This window comes from Colius striatus, chromosome 7 (genome assembly GCF_028858725.1).
Source record: "Colius striatus isolate bColStr4 chromosome 7, bColStr4.1.hap1, whole genome shotgun sequence".
NCBI classification, from domain to species: Eukaryota; Metazoa; Chordata; class Aves; order Coliiformes; family Coliidae; genus Colius; species Colius striatus.
The window spans coordinates 4,788,533-4,812,235 of NC_084765.1; positions in this window are offsets into that span (position 1 = coordinate 4,788,533).

A 23,703-nucleotide genomic window follows, 5' to 3' on the forward strand; every position below is an offset into this window, starting at 1 on the left:
AAGCCGAGGTTGTCTAGGCTGGGAAAGGATCTTGGGGGGAATCTTATCAATATGTGTAACTGCTGGGTTGTAGGGAGGGGAGAAAGCAGATGAAGCCAGATTCTTCTTGGTAGTGCCAAGTGACAAAAGAAGAGGCAATGGAAAGAAATGAAATCACAGGGAATGCTATTTAAGTTTAAGAAAAAAAATTGTTTACTGTTTACTATGGTGAGATCCTTTTGCTCAAGAAGGTTTTGGACCCTCCACCACTGGAGATACTCAAAATCCAACTGAACAAGTTCCTCCTGTAGAGAGGGTTAAGCTACATGGTTTTCAGAGTTCCCTTCACACTCAGACAATGACTTGGTGATTTTTTTTAGGGTGTTTACAACTCCTTTCTGTATAACTGCTACTGGGGAAAGGAAGCCCAGGCTAGACATAGACTTCACTGTGCTCAGTCTAAGTCCTGAATTTACGTGATCTGAGTTCAGAATCTCCTGTCACATGGAAGATGTCTGCTCCTTAACTAGATGGAGACACAGAAACTCCTCTTCCGCAGAGGATGTTAAAGCAGCACAAAAGACATTTGGTAGTAGTAAACCGGGCAGGACTTGTTTGTAGAGGAATATCATAGACACATTTCTAAAAGTAATTATTCTGGAAGACCTGAGAAGCACATTAAATTCATTTAATTTTAATAAAAAAAAGAACCACCACTGATTCTTATTTTCAATGTATCAGGTTATAATTGTTTAAATATTTGTTCTTTCATACATCTTCCTAAAGACTGGCTTTCACTCTTGGCTGCTTTATATCAAAATCAGGTTATGAATGCCACAGCTGTTTATTAAGTGCAGAAAGCACAGGTGTATATCAGTTTCAGCAGTCACATAGGACAATTCCCTGGCCCATGATACATGGATTCATTGAATGCTGGCAAGAGATGGAAAGGGGAAATGAGGGCTGCACATATATACAGGAGGATACTTGGCACAGTTATCTGCCATCTTTATATAGATGCACAGCATCAGAGAAAAACAAGACAATGCAACGTATCTTAGGATGTCCGTGCTTAAAAGAAAGAGCTCTTAAGACCTTCTAGTTAAACTCTGAATGTAAACTGTTTCCTCAAAAAAACACATTTTACCTTCCCTAGTATCACAACTTATGCCTTGGAGAGGTGAAAAGCAAGGGCTGTAGCCAGGCAACAACAAATGATCTTTAAGACTCCTCTCTTCAAAGCAATCAAAGCCTCAACCCACACCACTCCATCCTTTCTTCATCATAGGCAACACACAGCACAGCCTGTACATTAACAAGCAAAGCCTTTGTGTTCCTTTGTTTCTCTAAAATAAATAAACAAGATTTATGAATAGACTAAGGTCTTTTAATATATTTGGAAATCCTCCTTTCATCAGAATATAGCAAAGCTGACAAATCAACTGCTAGAAAACACAATCTGCTCACACTGAAAGCACTTTAGACAATCATAGACAAAACTTTTGTGCAGATTCATACATGATTCTGCCATCAGCAAATCTAGATCTGTACAACTAATTGAATTGCTGGTTTATTAGAAAGAAATATGTTCTAATAAAAACTTAAAAAATAGATTCTCAAAAAAGTTCTCATAGAGTGAAACTTGGAATTTTAGATTTAAAGTCAATTAAGTAATTGAAGCAACAAGACAAAAATGGTAAGGTTTTGAAAATATCATGTTCTTTCCTCCTTTATCTTTTTTCTCCTTCTTTGGCTAACAGAGTGAAACAAAACCACGTGCAAAGACACAGAGAATTTGCAAACATCCAGTTGTCATTAGAAGAGATTAAATTTGCTCTAGTGCTGTCATACTTTTGCCTACCCATGCATGAATGCTTTTCCTTCCTAGCAGGTTCTAGTGCTGGAACTGTTTAAAAAAAGAAAGTCTCACAGAAATAGATTCAGGGAGGTTATGGAGCATTATTTGTTACATCTTGGCTTACCGAACAGAAACGCAAGCTATTTCCCATTTATTCTGTCTGCCCTAAGCCATTAGCTCTGCTGGCAAGATACGTTCCTCCCCACTCCCATTCACTCCCTTGTGACTGCAGAACCTTAATAACAGAACAAGTGTTAATCCTTTTAAATATGGCCAGCAAGAAAATGTGGTTTTAGCAAATGCTGCCTCCTTGCATCAGATGGTTGAGCATGTTGCCTCCCTTCTCTTGCCTTAGCTTCCTTACTGGAACTTGGAGGACAATAGAGATGTAAATTGCAAATGGTATTGAGAGCTCTTGGAAAAAAAGAGCTCTCTCTAAAACTCTCTCTAAAGCTGTCAACAGGCCAGATGAGAGCATGCTTTACAGCTAAATGTCCTCCTGTCATATATGAAGAGAAGAATGTTGTACACATAAAAACTAGTACAGACAATTGCTGGTAGCAGTATGTAAGTGCATTTGCCACTATCTCTATGTAGAAAAATAACTAAACCACTCAAATGGCATTTTTAATGTTTTTCTCATATACAAAAAGCTGCTATTTACTTTCCAAATCATTTTTACTTAAAGTAGAGGAAAAGTAGGGGGAAAAGAAGGGAGGAGAGAATCACTTAATATTCATTTGCATAATAACTATTTTTGTTTATACCACACTGACTTTTAAATGGCTGCACAACAACAACTGTTTCCAAAGAAGCCCATTCCTATAAAAAAAATAAATGCAGCTTAAATAGAACAAAAAGGTTAACCATTGGGTAGCTTATATGCTATAAACATTTTTTCACTTCATTTACTGAAGCACTTAAGTTGCTTGACTACATTTTGACATTCACTGCTATATAATTAAGAGAGGATGTAATTCTGTTAATTGATGATCCATACAGCCTGCATTATATTTGACTCAACAGTTTGCCGTAATAACCTTATCAGTTACTAAGAGCCATTTTCCTTTTCCTATAATTTACTTGTAACACTGTATGTCACAGCATATTCAGTAATTATAATGGGAACATCAAAAAACCATCAAATCACCTAAGATGAATGTGTCATTCTCAAGGTTTCAGTGCAGTCAAATAAATGCTGCCAAGAGAAATCTAACATGAAAGGCATTTTCTCTTACTTAAATTCTCTCCCAAAGGACTGACACAACTTTTGACTGGAAGTAAGTAGAGACAATGTGATGAATGACAGGCCAACAACTTAATTTAACTAGAGACATAAATTTGTTATTGTCAGATATGCAGCTTTATGAAGTCACATTCAACCCACACACTATCTTAGATAATCACTTGTAAGAAGTCTCAGGTGAAATAGCTCTTAATCTTCAGACATAGGAGAAAATAACAACTAATGTGTACTGCTCTAGACTTTTGCAGTGCAGGTTCCACAGGACATAACCTGCTTGTATCGTGTTTCAATCAATTCAAATTGATTTTATGACAGCCATGTGGCAAGATGTTGGTATAAGGCAGTTCTCTTTAATTAGATATATTCTTCCCTGATATAGTCTCTTTTTCTTTTGTAGTTGCTTTTTTGTAACGTTTTGCAATCAGGAAATAATTTGTGGTGAATAATTTCCTTGACAAATTCAGACAATACACACAAAACACAAAAGTACAACAGTCTGTCTTTTCACAGAATCACAGAATCTCAAGGGCGGTAAGGGACCTCAAAAGATCATCCAACCCAACCCCCCTTTCAGAGCAGGACCTCCTAGAGTAGGTCACACAAGAACTTATTCAGGTGGGTTTTGAATATCTCCAGAGAAGGAGACTCCATAACCCATCTGGGCAGCCTGTTCCAGTGCTCCCTCAACCTTTTGGGGGTAAACAAGAGATCTGGAGTATAAATATACCTTTCTGAAGCAAATTTGTTCACAGACCTGTAAGTGTGCTCACTGTTTGAATGTACAGAGTGTTTGATGCATTTTTGTATGATCATCCAAAAGTACAACATTGACAAAGAAAAATACTGAGACTGTTTAGAAGTAATTATATATGTTCATCAAAATAAACAATTCTTGTCCCTCAGGTAGATGTGTATAACTACAGAATCCAGACAAGACTTTAAAAAACTGTGTAGCTTTACCTACATATATATTGATGTCAAATGGATGCTTAAGGATTTTGTAGACAGGCTCCTAAACACTCATGGCAATGTGGTTGAGGAAGCGCTGAACAGAAAATACATGCAGCTCTATGTAAACACATGATTAGGCCAGGTTTGGTTGTGTGTAAGACCTTGCTAGCACTACTAAATTCAGAATATCTGAAATTGTTGACTGTTGTGGGAGCACTCAGAATTAGTCAGATGCACACAGCAGCTTTGTGAGAATAAAGAGGGTGGAGAACGTGAGTAAGTTTTCACACTCCCTAATGAGAGAGCTTTTTTGGATAGTAAAATACAATTTAGACTAGAAGTTGGCAATTTTATCTGATTGCTGTGGTTCCCCCTGCCTTTCCTGCCTTAGACAGTATTTGTGGGAGCTGGCATTGACTCATGCTCTGGGCTGCAATGAGAAGAGGAATTAAAGTTCTTTTGCATGACTAATGTAGCAGAAAAAGGCCATTAGAACATTAATAACATCCATTAATATCGTTATCCTTACAAAAGGCTCCATAAAATAATCAGGAAACAATATCATAGGAGATCTTTGGCCCAAAATGTTATCTTTAGCTATGTGTGTGCATAAGCTCTGAAATCTCCATCTGGTAATTATAATAGAAGCTTTTAAATTGGATTTTGGATTCAGAAGGTATTTTCTGCTTGAAGTTAAGCACCAGTGGATGTGTAAGCTTGACATTTTAGATGTCAAGTTTACCAACCAAACTCACATTAATCTACAGTATCTTTCCTATATGCAAGAATATATACAGGGATTGCAGTCTAAATAAGCTTATCACAGAATCACAGGATCCCATTGGCTATTAAAGAGTGGCCTCGTGCTATTGCTGCTTACTGAGTAAGGGCACTACAGTTTGAAAATCAGTCATGTCAGAAGAGAAATGAGTATTCTAAAGATAGAGAAAAGAGGGTCCCAGCACTACTTCCCTACGTCTGGGTTGAAGCATGGGAGGGCAAGTACCTGTGTGGAGGGGCTGATGGGAAGATAACTCAAAGGCTCTTGGAATAAAATAGAAAATCATCTCCTCAGCTTGTTAATACTCTAAACCATCATTTTTCTTTGCTTACAAAGTTCATATTGAAGGTGTGAAGATGACTAATATGTATCCTCTTCAAGTGTCACAGATGGTACAGATTTTCTGTATGGTGTCTTAAGAAGATGATACAGTGATACTGAAAATAAAATGACTAAATGTTTTGGGACTCAAATCACCAGACAATGCTCTCTACAGCAGTCAAGAAAATTCAGAAGCAATGCATCTATTTTGTCACCAGGTACTTACTCTCATAGGAGATCTTTTGTGTTTTTGAGGAACTATAGACATAACAAATAACACACTTCTTTAGGTCCTGCTGGTTCTAGTGAGGAAGCTACATACAGAGAAATGAGGGATGTCATGGGCTGTCTATTACTTGTATACAGTATGTAGAGGGTACTGAAAGCCTCTTGCCTTCTAAGAAGGCTTAACCACAGCACCTATTGAACATCTCTCCTCCCTGGATTTCCCAGAATTTTCCAGTATCACTAGGAAGAAGATTCAGGAGGAAAAAAGTCAGTGCAAGCTCATCCCATCCTACCACAAACTGGGATGACTAGCTCAACTGAGACTTGCAGCCAGTTGAAGACAATAGGGTGGAAGCAAAGGCGTTTTCCTGGCTTGAAAAAAATACACTACAGTTTAGATGAGGAGGGTGTCTAGGTCTCACAGAATTGGTGGTAAGCACCTTTCTACCCTGGTATATCAGTCTGTCATTTTCATGTAGAATTAATAAACATGTCAATCTACTCATCATTTCGATGAATGTTTTCAAATACTCCCTAAATAAAAAAAAGAACCTTCTGACTATCCTGTCATCATTTACAAAGAAAAGTAAATCTCCAGACTTTAAGCAAGCAAGACAAATACCTACAAATACTGAGAAAGTATCGCAACAATCCACTATATCAGGAAGCAAAGCTTTAATAGAAAAGCACCTACTTTTCCTCAGTCCTCACTGCTCATTTCTGCTCACCAGTTAAAGACAGCTACAGCAAGGGTTGGCAAGACTGAACTAGATCAGTGATGTGATCCAGGTTTAAAAGAAGGAAAAAGAAAAGAGTGGGAGAACATATTGAGCAATATGATTTTCTGAATAGGACATTGACTTAAATATCTATTCTTATTGGCTTTGCCAGTGGTTTGTCTTCTGACTTGAGAGAATGCATTTCCTCTCAGACTTAGTTTTCTGTCTGCACAATAGGAGAATTATTTTGTTTCTTTATGTGAAATACTTCAAAATCCATACATGAAGAATAATTTCTAAAATCTAAATTATCATTTTAACAAATTTAAACTATACTTAGTGTTTCTTCTAAACTCATTTCTCCACTTTTGAAAAAGACAGTCAGCTTAGGAAAGAAAAAACAAGTCTTAAACTACTACCTCTGTATCACTAATAAAAGATAGTGAAAGAGTAGATTCTTACATGCTGTAAATAAAATTATTCCATGTATATTATAATTGTCAGGATGTGCACAATAAAAATTATTTGCAAACAATAAACTAAAACCTCTTATAGATGATATCTGTGTCTGTTGACTAGTAGCAGGTGCATGTAAGTTGAAATCAATTCACAAAAGTTATATTGAAAAAATAGCAGGCTAAGATGACAGGAGGTATTATTCCCAATTAATAATTCATACAAATAGACTTGGAACAAACATTCAGAACAAAAACCCATACCAAGTGCTGCGCTGATTGCCTTAAATGCTCTAAGGGCAAAACCAGCTGTCATCGATGGTCATTTGAAGAAATTTAAGGAGCAATATAAGAACAGAATGTACAGAAAAAATCCATTCAGGAACTTTTCAAGGAATACAGAGGAACACTGTGCAGAACAGCTGTGATAATATATTCTATTTACACAAGTTTATTACCTAGTCCAGTCTGAAACAATCAACTGTCACAGGTGGAGAAGCACATCAGCATTCTACTGTTCACATTTCTCCATCAAATTGCATCAAGTTTTCTCAATTTAAAAACAAACAACACAAGCAAAACAAAAATCGTTTCCCGAAAGTATGAGGAGCTAATAAAGATTTGAAAGCTTTTGTGGTGCTTTGAAAAGAATGGAAAAAATATTTTTTCTTCTTCATTTAAGCATATTTCAACAGAAAAGCCTCCATCTCAAAATGTCATGTCTATGGTGCTCGTTATGAACTTTAAGGCAATGTGAGGGAATGTATACTCTTTGGTTCTTGCCACCAGTATTCACAATATCGATTGACAAGAGATACCGTGTTTGAATAAACAATATTCTGTAGGCTGAGAAGAGGATTTTGAAAGCCAATGCCATTGGCATTCCTACCAACTCCCCTTCAATGCCCTGTAAAAGGGACAACGAGAAGAATAACAACACTATGACGCATCTCAGAAAACACAAAACTTGGAGAAACAGCTGCACAGCCATTGCCCAGAGCAATTGCTCACAGAAGGATTCAATGCCATGTTGGGTGGTGCACTGAGACAGCAACAGAGCCTGTGTGTGCAAGCAGTGAGCCTGTGTGTTCATGGCATTCTGTTATTTGGGTCATCTGCCAAGAGTATGAATAACCTTTTAGGCCAACACCATTAAACCACTTCTTGGAAAGCATTACTGTGGTTTGCTGTAGTAAGCCAAGTTTAGACTATATCTATGCTGCGTTTGTGAGCACATGTGTTGTAGTAATCTTTCAGGGTAATGCATTGGCAGCAGCAGGAGACATTTTATTTTTACAATTGCTGGTGCAGTAGAAGCATTTTCGTCTGCACTTAAATACACTTTATGGTTATTCACATTAGGGGCAAATTTTCAAAGAGCTGCTAAGGTTTTTGGCCAGGTATGCCACTGCTTTTATTGGGAATTGCATGTGTTAAACTGAGCAATGTGCTTTGAAAAACATACATACTCTTTCTTCCTCTGAACATTCAGGAATGTCTGACTTTTTCCCCCTAAATTGTTAAGGCAGTTAGTATGACTGATAGTTTGAAAGATATGCTTGGAGGAAAACTCTGTGCCACCTGATGATCTTCTCCATCCTGAAGAATCCTCCTGTGGTGTGGTTCGGAGGTTGCTTGGTATCAGCACAAAAGCAGTCTGAATTGTCAAAGAGCCAGGTCCAATTGTAACGGCCAAAGAGATGTTCAAGACTAACATGGTACTCTTTCCCTTTTCCTCTCTCCAAGTACAATGTCTTCCCCTCAAATAGTCATATTTTTGTTTCAGAGCATTTTCTTTTCTAATTTGTATGCTTGAGAAGAGGTCTAAGATGATATTAAAATGTCGTTTTCCAAGCTGGAAGGCCCACTATCAACAAAACTAGAGTATATATTTAATGCAGGTCCTTTGGTGCTCTCGTTGGCTTCAGTCCTGCAGAAACCCTGTCAACTCCAATATCCTGTCAGTTCATAAAGGGAGAGCTAGCCAGAGAAGCAGAAGGACCAGAGCAGGGACTGCGTCCTCTTGAACCACATATGGCAAAACAGTAGCCACCAAGAGTTCAGAATCCTTATTGTGCTGCCCGACATGCACAGATAAGCCAGATTATGGGCACATTTTGTGTCAAATAAATATCAAATCTTATTACCATTCCTTTAACCATGATTAGAAGATCCTTTATAACAATTATAAAGGAATAAAAGTATAATGAATGCTATTATTTCAATCTCTAATTAAATGCACATTGTGCAATTTGCCTCCTTAAGAGGTAAAAGTCTACTTAAGATATAAAAAGTGCTATCTAGAAGATGTTGAATATATGTTTCCATGCTTTTTGAAAGAAAGTGTTCATTACTTCAAATATTAAGACAACACTTGCATTTGCAGAAAAAAAGGAGCAGTCACTATGCATCATCCAAACTGCTAACTCAATGTGTTAATTACTGTTTAATATGGATTTTGTTGCTGCACTAGGAAATTTTCATCCAGCATTTGAAGGAAAACTTCAGTTTTAATTATAATTAAATGAAGCATTATGTAAAACCACTCTACAGTAACTGTACACTTCACTCACTGCACACATCAGTGTTGTTTTTAAAACAGATTAGGACTGTGTAAGAATTTACTAGGTTTAGAATATTACTTTGCTTACCAAAAACCTAATAGAGTAGCAGATGGTGAACTGGCACTAAAGAAGGTGCAGAGAAGTCAATACCTTTTTTTCCAGTCTTGCCTTTTGATGCGAATCAAGATTTTATCCAGGTAAGAAGAAGGTGTAGCAAAGACAAACATTTGGATTAATGGAAAGATAGAAGAAATTAATGATATTGTCATTCAGCTCAGAAAAATATGCCAGACCAAGGGGATTCTGAATGCTCTCTATGAAGATAGAATCCAAAAAGAAAGGTAAAAGCTAAAGCTTCTGGGGCAGTCACCTGTAAAGGCCACTGGTTCAATATTAAAAGACAAAAATAGTTGAACTTACTGATCAATGAGACATTTCAAAGAGGTTTTTTTCAGTTGAAGTAGGGATTCCTGTTTAGTACAGATGATTGAGGCATAGCAGGGCCCAGAGACAGAAAAAGCATTTGAAGATTTTTTGAACTCTGCATTTGTATTATAGTCATAGGATGCTAACATTTTGGGTATTTTCACTCAGTCTGTAAAAACAGCATCAATACAACTTTCACACGTAATCATCTGAAGGATTAGACAATTTGTTTTTATGCTCTTGGCATATTTTAAATTAGTACTTAACCATTATGAATTAAAAATAAGGTAAGATGAACTTTGTAAGCTTATCATGATGCTGAGATAGTGGATTTTGACAAACCTTCTGCAATTATCCAGTTGAGAATTCCAACCAAAAGGTAGCACTTTGCTATAGCTTGAGAAAGCAAATTCTGTAGTGTTGTAAATTGGGTTTGCTGCTGGAAAGCCAGATGATAGTGCTGAAAATATCAATAACTGGCAGTTCCATATAGGTAGACTACTGGAAAAAACAAATGGACATAATCTTATTACAGAAAGGCATTGCTGTAAAGAAATGTCAAAAGAATATAAATCTGTGTTCAGTGAAAAATGATACCCCCTTTGTCAAGCAGCAGAAGTTTACTGGCATTAGATGTGATCTATGATCTAGTCTTGAGAAGACAGCAGCAGTACAAAATAAACTTCCACAATCTGGAAGAAATAGTTTTTCCTCTTTTTCTACTAGTGTTTCTCTCCTGTGTTCGTAATGGTAGAAAGTTGTCAGCTGCTGTGATCAGTACCTGGGCTTTATACATCTCTCTCCCAAATATAGTTGATCATATAAAGTAATAAAAGTTGCACCAAGTCATATATGTTTCTGAACACCCTAAAACACTACCTTCTCAATAAACTTACTTCAGCAGGTTAAGTTCAATTAGAAACCTTTGTTATGGTTCATTTATGGTCTCTGGAGATAGAATGATGTGGTGTGAAACTGTTTCAGCTGACACTTTGAAGGAGGCTGGAAAGGTGACTGACAGAGTTGAATGCCTTCAAGGAATTTTGAAAATCCCAGTCTATTTAAAGAATTACATTATTCTGATATAAACATCAGAATCTAATAATATAGAGCATCCACAGACATGGTCTTCCTGTTACTAAGTGTTTTTTTCAAGGATAGCTTTTTTAACCTTGAACTGTTCCTTTTTTTGTGTGGAGTTGTATGTACACTTTGGTTTATTTTATCCCTTCAGTTTTAACAGAGCTTCCTTTATCATTCCTGCACAGCACTGCATGATTTGGTAATCTGAGGTCTGTTTCTGTGTTGTTTTCTCTCATTCTGAATTGCTTATTCCTGTATGCAGTGCTTTCTCTGAGCTGAGTGGCAGTGTCCCATCACTTCGCTGTGACATCTGCTGTTCTGTACCCAGCAACAAAAGGTGGTGCCTATTTCTTCACCCTGATCTCTTGAACAGAGTGCTGCAGCACTGAAGGGGCTTGAGCTCAGCTCTGTTCAGCAAAGAAACAAAGCCTATTTTCTTCCAGGAACAAACTGTTGTTGAGATGAAGAAGTAAAGATACACCAGTACCTTTCATTTGCTGCAAAAGTATTGTGCAGCTTTTCTAAGCAGCTGTGGTTAGATTATGCTGGCCAGGATGTTGAATATTGAAGCTGTCTGCCAGGATACAGAATACCAGAACTGGCTGAGCATGTGATTAAGAGAAAAACATTTTCTTTTGGGTTTTTTTCTCAGAAATATTTGGGGTTTGTGCATACAAAAGTATATGCAGCATAAAGAAAACCAGTTCTTTGCTAAGGTGATGTATTTTTTCACATATCATTTCACAATAGCAGTTTGATTTAAAGTGCCAGATATACTCTGCACCCAAACAGTGACTCAAATAACCAATAGTTATGACATACCTGCAATAATAAAGCAATTGGATGTAAATAAATAAAATGGAGACTATAAACACAGCTTCAGTCTGAATGGTCTTGTCATATTTCATCCCCTCATTTTAATTCAATACTAAGCAAAGCATGGAAATGTTTACCTTTGTCTGATCTTTAATTCCCTAAATTTATGTGGAATCATGCACAGATGCTCTGGAAACCAGCCTGGAAAAGCCTGGCATTTTAATTGATCCCAGAGCCTCTTTCCTCACAGCCCCTGCTGCTATGAAGTCTGCTACTTGCTCCAAGGGGGCTGCACAGTTGCCTAGCCACGGCCAGCAGCCAGGCAAGGTGCAGAAATCCAGGGGAGGAAGTAACCAATCAATTTTTTAATTTCCCTGTGTAAACAGCAGCAAATCAGGATGGATTTTGAAATCTCATTAGTGGAAAGTGAGATGCATTGTGCGTATTTTAACATATGTATTAACGATATGCCGTGGCTTGCAGCCAGAAATTATAAGCCATTGGGTATGTTTCACAAAGCTTATTTCAGAAGGCAATCTCAATATGTCAGTTAAAACTCTGAATCTTTTCTCCTCTGTAGGGGATAAGCTTTTCTTCTCTGTCACTACTATCTTACTAATTTTAATGTTTTCTTATACTGTTAGTTAGTTACATTAGAGGAAATTTACTTTCCTCTTATCTGAAAAGCTAAATACTGACAGACTTAGAAGGATGATAAGCACAACCAAATCTTGATGTCAGGAAGAGTTAGTACAAAAGGAAGAATTATACAATTGTCCTTAAAGATTTCCAGTTAGTGTTGTCTTGGCAAATGAGTAAAAATGAATGCAAATATATCAGTGCCATATTTGCAAATCAGTGAGTTGTGTGACCCCTCTGTACCTTCCTGCAAAACAGAATGGTTTGGATTGTTTCCAGGTGTTTGATACAGGTTGCCTAGGAGGCTTGCAAATGCCTGTGTCAGGATGGATAAGAGATCTTCCAAGGTATTCCTTGTTTCCTGCTGTATCACCCAGTAACTTCCGTGGAGAAAAGATCAACGGTTGTTTGAAAACACAGACTCGTTGCTAATTTCTATTAAAATACACATTCTGCTGTGCCACTAGTAATATGCCGCTTCTGCTTTTGAGATGTCTCCTGCCTTAATGCAGCTCAAAATTTTAATCCATGCTACACAAAATATGACTTTATCGTAAGAGAATACAAGAACTATATATACATATCTATATGGAATTTTAAAGCTATGATGCATACTACAAACCATTTATAACACAGAAAATGAGTTAAATCCAAATATTATATATACATATACACTAATCTTGCAGGAAAATGCCTTTTGGACTTCTAATAGGAAAACATAAATTTGCTTCACTGATTCCCAAGAGTGAAAGTATTAAACAGAGACATTAAAGACTTCAGAGATCAATTAATGTTTTCAGTAGTCTTGAAAACAGAAAGAAATCTAAGTCCCATGCAGATTCACATGAGTTCTAGCACTGACTTAAAGTCCACACTTCTTCCAAAGGCTGTACCAAAGAAAAGTGAAGCTATTCAAAAAGTGGCCAGGCTGGCTGGTTACTAGAGGTGTGTATGCTTGGGGGAAAAAGAAGGGAAGAAACTGAAGGATCCTTAGAAAGAGACTTGGTAAAGTACAGCAAACATAGCCTATATAATCCAGACCTGACAGTGCTTTTGGGAGATAATATGTGAAAGGCCTAATCTTTATACTGTATAAAACTCAAAGCTATACAGAATGGGAACTAAACTGTTGTGGCCACTCATACACCCATCAGAGCAATGCAGACTAGCATCTTATGAATGTTTTTGCATTTCATAGAATCATAGAATGGTAGGGGTTGGAATTGACCTTTGGAGATCATCTAGTCCAACCCCGCTGCAGCAGCAGGGTCACCTAGATCAGGTCGCATAGGAACATGTCCAGGCGGGTCTTGAAGAGCTCCAAGGAAGGAGACTCCACAACCCCTCTGGGCAGCCTGTGCCACTGCTCCCTCACCCTCACAGTGAAATAGCTTTTTCTTATATTTAAGTGGAACTTTTTGTGTTCCAGCTTTCAAAGTACTATTTTTCAAAGTATTGAAAGTATATTCAAAGTATATTCAAAGTATTTGCAAAGTATTATTTTGGCATTAAGAATAAATATAGTGCTCTTCATTACAATCTTTTGAATTCTACGAGACATGTTTGTGAACATCTCGATGAATTGTCTTCCTATAAACATTACAAGCAGACTTTGTCTGAAGGCTGGTAATAGGAAAAGATGACTAGTGAAAAGGTCAGAGTAAACTTTTCTGAAGCACTAAAAATACCATTCCTTTCTCCTTACTCCCAGACAAACTCACATGCTTATTGCCACTTCTCCAATGATTTCACTTCGCACTCCATCACAAGCTTGAATGCAGATGTCTCCAAATGAAAAGAAAGCACATAAAAAACCCTAGTGAGCTAGTAAGAATTCAAACAATTGCAGGACCTGATGCAAGGCATATCATCTGGTTTTGCATAACTAGAAGGTCTGGTTTATTAATATACAGTGCCAGTCAAAAACTTGAGGTTTCCAAGTACTTCAGAAGTAAGAAGAGTAGAGTTGATTAAAAAAAGTACAAATGAAAGTAATTTTAAAAATGCTATTCACAGAGTGTGAACTTAAACTGGAGAACACTTCTTCAAAACTGATGCTTTAAAAGTCCTAAACTACTCATTCATACATATGGGGATTTATATCTGAAAATGAAATTTGCTCTAGGGCTAATAAATAGTCTGAAAAGCCTAAACTAGAAGGTAAATTATTATTTTCATGGGAAGGGCATTGTCCAACCCCGACTTTGCAAATTTTCATTGAATGTGGCTGGTAAACCACTTTAATCTATTAAAAGTTGTGCAGACCTGACTTTTATATCAGACTGGTGAACAAAATAGCTGTCAGAAATCACATGATCTTTGAAATTACCAACATGTCTAATAGAAACAAGCATTTCTATGGTATACACATTCTAAATAAACTCATCTTCAAACTATTACATTCTCCTGTAGGGAAGCTGTCTCCAGAAAAAAACAACCTACAGTTGAACAACAGCCGTGCACCCACAGTGTTTATTAGAAGAAAACGTTTCTGATTCCAGAAGAATGAAAACAAACCCGAGCAGCATGATCCCTGTGAGTCCCAAATGAAATATCACCAGGGCTAACTAAACTAAACAGCAAAGAATTCCTTCCATGGCCATCCTCAAACAATTTTCATTTAAAACTGGTTTAAAGACTCTGACAAGATTTGGGGCTTGAGAGCAATATTTTTCATTTAAAGTGGTCTAAGTGAGCTAAAATTATCATAATACTTTGATTTGTTCCTGATAATGAACTAACTAGAGCCAAAAACCAAAAAGTATATTAGGTAGAGGCTGACATTATTTTCATTTTTATTAATTTTCATGGGAAAAAGTGAAGCTCAGTCAAGTAACACTCGACATTCGATTCTGTAATAAGTAAAATGTGAATAAAGAAGGGGTTTGTGGGTCTTTGGCTGTTGTTTTTTTGTTATGTTAAACAAAAATGCTTTTTGTTGTCTTAGTTTTCTATATAATAAGCTGGATATTACTTACATGTCAGTAGACAAAGTATCCACAGTAAACTTCCCCTGGAAGTAAAAAAAATAGTCATTAAGCATCAACTACAATCAGAATCCTTTTGTTTACTTTATGTAGCTTTCATTCACCCTACATAAACATTATGTGATTATGAAGGTCAATGAAATCTCTCTTTATCAGATATATTAAAAAAGAGTACTTTCATAAATACAGACAATTTCCTGTCCTCAAATCTCAGGTAGTGCTTGGAGAAAATATGGAAAGTGTAGGATAGGACTCTAAAGGGATGCTTCATTCTCAACAAGCTATTGTGTCCTTGGCTGTATTTTCCTAGCTTCCATTCAAATTGCCAACTTAGAGACAAAATGATTGTAATTGTCTCTTGTAGATGAAAATCCAATAGGGAAAAATAGACTTACTTGTCTATTGTTTAGAAGACCTATGACTTCTACAGTCTTCAATCACTATCAATTTAAACTCATTTTCAATTCGTAGGTCAGCTGAGAACAGTGCCACAGGAACACTGGGAAAATACTTGCTTTTTGTCAGATTTTCAGAACAATAGAGGTTGTTGTTATAGCTAAAATAAAAACTTTGAAGTTGATTTCAAATAGCAGCCACACTAGCTTTATGTTTGTTTGTTTGTTTTCAAGTCTTTCTTTATAATAAATGAAAGAGAAGATAAAAATCTTTTACTCAGAGATCATACAGGCGTTACAGTTCAGGCATCTATTTTATTATCTTTCAAATATAAAACTTGCAGTTCAACAACTAGTAAGAATCTTAAAAGAGACATTTCATTTTAAAAGACTGGGGTTTTGGTGCATTCATTTTGTCACGTCTGAGGTGTTATAATGAGGAGTAAAAACAAAAATAATTTTCTCAGAAATCAAACTTGCAGCAGTTAGAGAGACTGCATTTCACAGTTCCTCCCTTTACTGCTACAAGACCAGTCATCAATATTTCTTCTCTCTCTCACAACTCTTCACACCAGTTTCCCAAATGGATTTTCTACTTCTTTACCTTTTTGTCCCTACTTAAACATTAATTTTCCTCCCATTTCATTGTGTGCAGCCAGAGAGGTGAAATAATTGTGGATGTTCCCCCTTTTTTCATCATGGTAAATAGGAGGACTCTTTTCATGCTGACAACACACTCTCAAAAAGCTTGACTTTACTTGTTTTAGCAGACATTTGCCTTTTAAAAATCTCAGAGGGCCTGACCATATGTTCAGCTCACGTTTATACAGCCTGGTTAATTTAACCCGTTAGAGTCTCATAACTGGCTTGAGAAAGTACATTTAATAAGCATACCAGGCTTGTAAACGTAATTCTATAAAACACAAATTAATTTTCAGTATTAGGACACTCAATCTAGGCTTTCTCTTTAAAATATTTTTATTTTATAGAAATCACATAAAGTCTCAGGCCAGAAACAAAGAATGAATCCATTTAAATCTTCTCTCAAACACTGGAGATCCTCTCCAGCTTTGACACAGTGATGGTGGAAAATGGACTCTCAAAGTATTTTTATCAATCTTTTGGTAAATACTGCTTTCTTCATAATGATATATTTGATTAATATTTGCAGATGTTTCACTGGTGGCTTTTTGGATGCTTTCACCACACCATTTACATGCACTGGACCAGCTAGACTCTCAAGAGACAGCAGAAAAGTGTTGATTCCTTCCCAATACCGTTAGAAGCATTCTTCCGAGCAGAGGAAATGGTGGTACTAAAGCTGTTCCTATTCTGAGAATTTTTAGACAGAGTAAGAATCTGCCAACAAAAGATTCTAAAATATTTAACAATTCCTGAACCTCTCTTTTCTATATGTAAAACATTTTGGGCTCCATTCAGCCAATAGAGACCTGTAAGTACCTAGGCTAGGGAAGGGGAGGGTAGCACAGAACGTTTAAGTCAGGTCGGAGGTAGACCTAATTAAACAGCACAATTACTTACTTTTGCGTGGTTGTCATCATCCCAAAGGTAGGACTCTCCTACTTGTGAGCTTATGTTGAGGAAAGCAGGCTTAAATACTATGCTGGATCTGGTCTATCTTACCTAGGCTGAGATTTTCCAAAATATGCAGCTCTGGCCTTTGTTTCTTTCCATATACTAAATGGAAAGAGAATTAGCTAACACTGAATGCTTTAAAAATCATGTCCTTCTGTTATTCTACTTATTCTTAAGAATATAACTTTGCCATGTGAAATTAAGGATGATGATTATTTGTAATAGTTTCAGTAACACCTGCAAATACTGCAGGCTTTACAAGATACAGGGAAATAACCATAGAGGGCACACAGATGGAAGAGAGGATATAACATCTCTGATGAGAAAGTGGCTCAGGTAGCTTATTACTTGACTTAAACAATCCCAGTCCTGATAAAAAGCATACTGAAGCCAGTTAAAATCTTAATTTTAGTATTAGACTCATAAGGAATAAATCTTACGTAGAGAGAATGAAATAGATCACCATTTATTTTTAAAAGGCTCTTACGTTAAAATAGAGTCCCTATTACTTTCCTCAACTGGAAAGGACAGTAAATATATGCTGCTATATGGTATTTTAGACAATGTCTTTGATGGCTACTTTGTTAGATATTTCTTCTATAAACAAATGAAATAATAGTAACTAAAAAAATAGATTCTTAATCTCCTCAATGTCTCTCAAAAGTGAAAAGCAGAAAATCTACTTCATAGGAATTTCCTCTTGCAGAACTTCATCTGAAACGCTCCTTTTCAGGGCTAACATTTCATTTCCTCACTGTGCCAGCAACTAGGTAACAAATCTTAGGTCCACGTTCAGGTTATGTTTCTCTCCTTCTTTCACATTCCTTATTCACTGACTTAATTCTCAAAGTAGTCGTGCAAGCAAGAAAGCACAATAATTTTCCAACTTATTTTCTCCGTGACGGTAGAAATGCATGACAAGAATCTGATCCCAGTCACTCATTAACTGAAGTCCAAATGTTTTAATTACAAGGTTGCTTGAGGGCTTTTTTTTCCTAGCCACAGGAGAAATGAGATGAGACATGTCATTTAGGTAGTATTCATACCACCTCGTTTTGGAGAACTGACTCCCTCTACTCCTATATATGAATATACACACGCATTTTGGAACTGAATCACCTCAGAAGTTCTCATTCCTTCACCCTAATGTTAAAGGTCATGGAAGGTGCAGTTCCTAACAGAGACAGCTGCATGTAGCTTCCCGAAATTTGTTTAGCATTAATATTATCCCAGATTTATCTTGGGGCCAGAAGCTTCCTAGAGTACTTTGCTTCCAGACACAGACTGGAAGCACAACACACAGGGTGCTCAGCAGAAAGGCAAAGCATAAGACAAATGGAAGAAGATGATTCACTACTGAGAACATTTCAGATTGAATTTCTTGATATGTGTAAATAATGGAATATAGATGTTGTCCCTGATTTGTTCAATACAGACAATTTGTGTGTTTCTTTTTACAATTTCTAGAAATTATTTTGTATTGATTTAAAGTAGGTGTTGCATTAGTTGGCAATTGGTCCCTGTGAGCACCTAAAAGGAGCCCCACTGAATCTATCACTAAGGCTGATAAGACTGAGCATTGGAAAAGGTTGGCTGGAGAGGTTGTGAAAGTCTCCTCTTTTGGGGATATTCAAATGCCATCTGGACATGGTCCTGAACAGCTCATTTTAGGAGACTGCTTGAGCAGGAATGTGGCCTCCAGAAGACTCTTCCAACCTCAGCCTTTCTGCAATTCTGTGATTCCAGTCAGCAGAATGTGAGCAAATCCTGGTACGATGCTTCATCCCTATTGTTCATGTTATGGTATCATTGCAACTGAGGTACTTGGGACAGTTACAGCATTACTGCTTCCAAGTAAGAAGCCAATCCCAAAAACATGGAATAAAAATCAACTCCTTCTCAAGCAGCATCAATAATGCAATGCTCTCAGAATACAATAGGCTTCATCCCTTGCTTTAAAAAGGGATTCTACTTCACCTTGATTATGAAGTCTTTTTTAGCTAGTGGCAGGATCTTGTTGGAAGCTTTTTGAATACTCAGCAGATTTTCTGCATTATTTATAAACAAAGCTTGCAAACATAAACTGAGCATAAAGCAGATTGCTAGTTTGCAATTAGAATAAAAATTGAAGTTCTGATACTATTCCATGCTTTAGGGAATCAAGACCCTAGGTGTAGGGTTAGCACATCTGTGCTTTAATCTGCTGCCTTTACTTTGGCCTTTCTTTTGGTAATTAATGAGATTTTGCGATTCATGTGGTGGAAAAATCATTCTTTTAGATTAGTAAAAATTGCATCTGAAATATGTCTGAAATAGAATGAAAATATTCTCAGAATTACAATATAATAATGTTTAATAATCATGGACCCATGATAGCAATGTTTACACTTGCCATTGCCTAGAAAAAAGACAGATTATATTACAAGCCAAATTATATTTAATTGAAAATGTTCCATGCCTCACACCTGCACAATTTTTCTTTCTACAACTTTCTCCATACTTCTTTATATTCTGCAATTGAAGTTAACATATAAAGTTCAGTTTGGATCCTAAGGTCATGTTTTGGTTTCATTCTGAAAAAAATAAAGCAGCAACAAAAGTTGCTAATGTAGACTGATTTTGGTATACATACTAATACAGACTTTTGGATAGATAAGAAATTGTCACAAAATGTACTCGAAAGACTAGTTTCCATGCTCGTGCGAATGTCAAACTGGCATCATTGTGTAGTGTCCAATAATTCTGTTCTCCCCATGGACAAGAACTGTGCAGAAATAATTACTTGGCAATCACATGCACTTCATCACTTCCAAATTAGATTTTAGTAATCCACCGCTTTATTTCCAGAGTAATCAAATTACTACAATGGAGTTTCCTTTGCTTTTTTTTCCCCTTTCATTTGATATTTATTGCCACAGATGCAAAGAGTGAATTAAGCACAGTCAGGAGAGAAATACGATTTGTGGAAACAGTTGGATAATCTGTTTTAAAACATAAATGAAGAAGATCCTTTAAATCTTTTCTTTTCCAAAGAAAACACATTCATTAACTCAATGGTACAGAAATAAACAAAAAGTGAATCTAGTGTATACTCTGAAGAAACTGAGATTTTGAAAAAAAATCTACAAAATCTTTTGTTCATGGAACCATAGAATCACAGGATGGTAGGGATTGAAAGGGACCTTTAGAGATCATCTAGTCCAATCCTCCCGCAGAAGCAGGTTTACCTAGATCAGGTCACACAGGAACACGTCCGTGCAGGTTTGGAAACCACCAGAGAAGTAGTCTCCACACCCTCCCTGGGCAGCCTGTGCCAGGGCTTCCTCACTCTCAATAGTAAAATAGTTTTTCCTTATGTTTACATCAAACTTTAAAATGTATTCCCATAGGAATTACTCTTTCACTTTTAACAGTACTCTTACAAGTGAATTCTCTACAAAATTTCATTTAGTCTCCTAGGAAACCTTTAGGTGACTTCATTTTGCTGCTGTGATATCACTAGATTTTTTTTTTCCTCATAAAAACCAACTAGCATATGAGAATTTGAACTTTTTCTGGACTCTGGATGGCTCGGGATGAGGCAATTGGCCCATATTTATCAGATTAAGTCTCTTTATTGTAGTTTTAATCAAGTGCTTAAATTTAAGCACACAAGTCTCCTGCTATTGAATAAGAGTAAAGGAGATGCTTACATAAAAATTATTTTTCAGGAATTGGCTAAAGCAGATTTATTTGAGTACATTTTCCATGCTCAAGTGTTTTGCTACCTTTTGCTCTCTGTTTTCTGGGCTGAGGACTTGCTGTTGAACCAAATTGATTGAAATTAATACCAAAACTTGCAGATCTTAAGTTGATGTTTATTTTTGGTTGTTTTGTTCCTCTTTTTATGAGTCCTAAGACAGACTTTTTATATATTTTTTCTTTTGTTATAGCAAAGGTAGGTAGGTTTAAAATCCAACCGGAACATCTAATGATTATTTTTCAATCACCACTGATTATACAGGATCTGATTATGTTTTGGCAATTAGGTACAAATTTTATATACTTAAGACTAAAAATACTTAAAATATTTAAAAGGTGTATGTCAAGAGGATGGGGAAACACTTTTTTCTGTTGTGTCCAGTGATAGGACTAGGGGTAATGGTCAAAAGCTGGAACACAAAAAGTTCCACTTCAACTCAGGGAAAAACTTCTTGACCGTAAGTGTGATGGAGCCCTGGCACAGACTGTGAAGGTTGTGGAATCTCCTTCTCTGGAGGTTTTCAAAACCCACCTGGACATGTTCCTGTGTGACCTAATCAAGGTGGACGTGTCTGAACAGGAAGGTTGTACTAGGTGATCTTTAGAGGTCCCTTCCAACCCCTACTATTCTGGGATTCTGTGATTCTGTATGAAAAGTCCAGTATTTCATACAGAGTTTTCTTCAGCGATCAGATATCCCTACAATTTCATCAGTCAGGACTAGAACAATCACATTTCATATCATACTCCCACATTTTTAATTGTTTTTTCAATCTACTGTCTTGGACATCTATTATACAACGGAATTCTTGAAGATTCTTTGATTTAGGTTACTTGTTAAAGAAGATTTTCAAGCACCCTCATAGGCACAGCTTGCTTTACTTCTCATTTGTCATGAGGTGACAATGGATACTGCAATACTGTGGCTACCAAGGTCAGCCTTGCAAACAAGTGGAGAGAGTACTGAATACTCATGTGATCTGGAGAATCTTTCAGAGTCATAAAGAAAAGACACAGCTCCTTTTGAAGCATAAGCTCCCTCTCCACAGCATTACCTTTAAGCTAAAGCTACTTCGTCATCTTGACACTGAGGATAAAATCCTGACCTCATGAAAATCAATGTAAGTTTTGCTATTGCTCTAAGTGGGGCCACAATGTAACTGTCGTGTTCTCTTGTTTTCAGGCGAAGCCGGCACTTCCATTCAAATTTGTATTGCAGTATTACCGCTGCAAAACAAAGAAAGAAGCAAGCAAGTAAGAAAAGTAGGCCCTACCTGAAAACTGCCCCAACCTTCATGTGTTTTTAATGAGCGTTTCTCATTTTTGGCAGTAATAATTACGATGTTTTCATCCCTCAATTTGAACATTGATATAATCACATTAATTGCAATTCTGACTAGGAATTCTGTCAGAAATGTGTCTCTAAACATACATTGTGATTTTCACTTTTCAGTTGTTCCATAAAATACAGTATTACAAACTCAAGCTCTCAAAATGTCTGCTGGCAGAATCAGGAATTTCATTTAACTTTTGTGGAAGAAACTGAAAGAATTGGTTTTGAACTATTGAAAGCCTAAACTTTAGGTTATACCTTCAGCTATGATATACCTAGAAACAGCTATTTTCTCATTGGGAATTTATATTAAAATTGGGTTAAAATCATGCAGACATTTTAGTAGAGATTTGTACAGCTTAAAATAACTATTTTAAGGTGAGAGAAGTGACTGCAATCCGTGCATTGCAACCAAACATTCTGGTGCACTCTAGTGGCAGAATATTGAGATGTACAGTAGCTTTGCTATTTATTTGCTTTTTAAAATTCTGGAAATGACAGATTTTTTTTTTCTTCTTCTGGATATACAGATAAGTAAAGATTCTGATACTCTAATTCACTAAAGTTCTGATATCGAGGAGAAATTAAGCATGCGTAACTGTCAATAAAAGACAAAGAACACTTTATAACTGATCTCCTGTAAAGCCTTCATTTTCAAAGGCTTCAGATTTAAAGGCTTCCCACTGACACAAGCAAGGAATCATTAATGTCCAGATCATGCTGATTTAGCCTCCAAAATTCTCTTCCTCCACTAGGAGTTTGTGGCCTTTCAGTTTCTGGGGTGATGACTACAGCTACACAGTTGATGTAACAGTCACCTACAGGCACATGTGCACAACTGTATCTACATCTACATTTACCATTGCACACGCAAATGGATAGAAGAATATTACACCAGCCAAAGGACTGTATCATGGTAAGGGAAAAGAAATCCTGAGTGCATTCTGATCAAGAGTTGCCCAAACATTCAGAAATCAAAGACAAAAACTTGGGAAAGAAAGAAAGGAAGGCAATAATAGATACTTATTAAGATACACTCATACCCGCTCAAAAAGCAGCAAAACCAAATGTCAGTATGATATTCTAAAGCTTTAAAATTAAAAAGCAGTGTCAAAAGTGCACTAAAATACCATATGTGCAAGACTGCCATTGATATTAACAGATTTTTTTTTTTACTAGAAAGGTAGTTATTTATCTGTAATGGCTAAATACGGCATTATTAAGAAGAAATCTCAAATCTTCTGAAGAAAGCGAGAGGATATTCCACCCCTATAAGGAAAACTAATACAAATTTCTCAGCTAAAAGTGCCTCCTATAGATAGCACTAGATCACTAGTTCATACAAACAGAAACTGAGATGCAGGAAGATGAAGTGCCTTGCCCAAATTCATTTCACTGCCTAATGGCAAAATTGAATTACATCTCAGGTCTCTTGAGTTCCTTTTCAGCATTTACCTAATAAAGAATCCTCCTTAGTGAAAGCACATGTCTTATCTTGAAAACATAATGGAAAGGTGTTTGCTTTTGTGGAATCTATATTTATTACCATAATCACTCCAGGACAGGAGATTTTTCTAAATGTTTC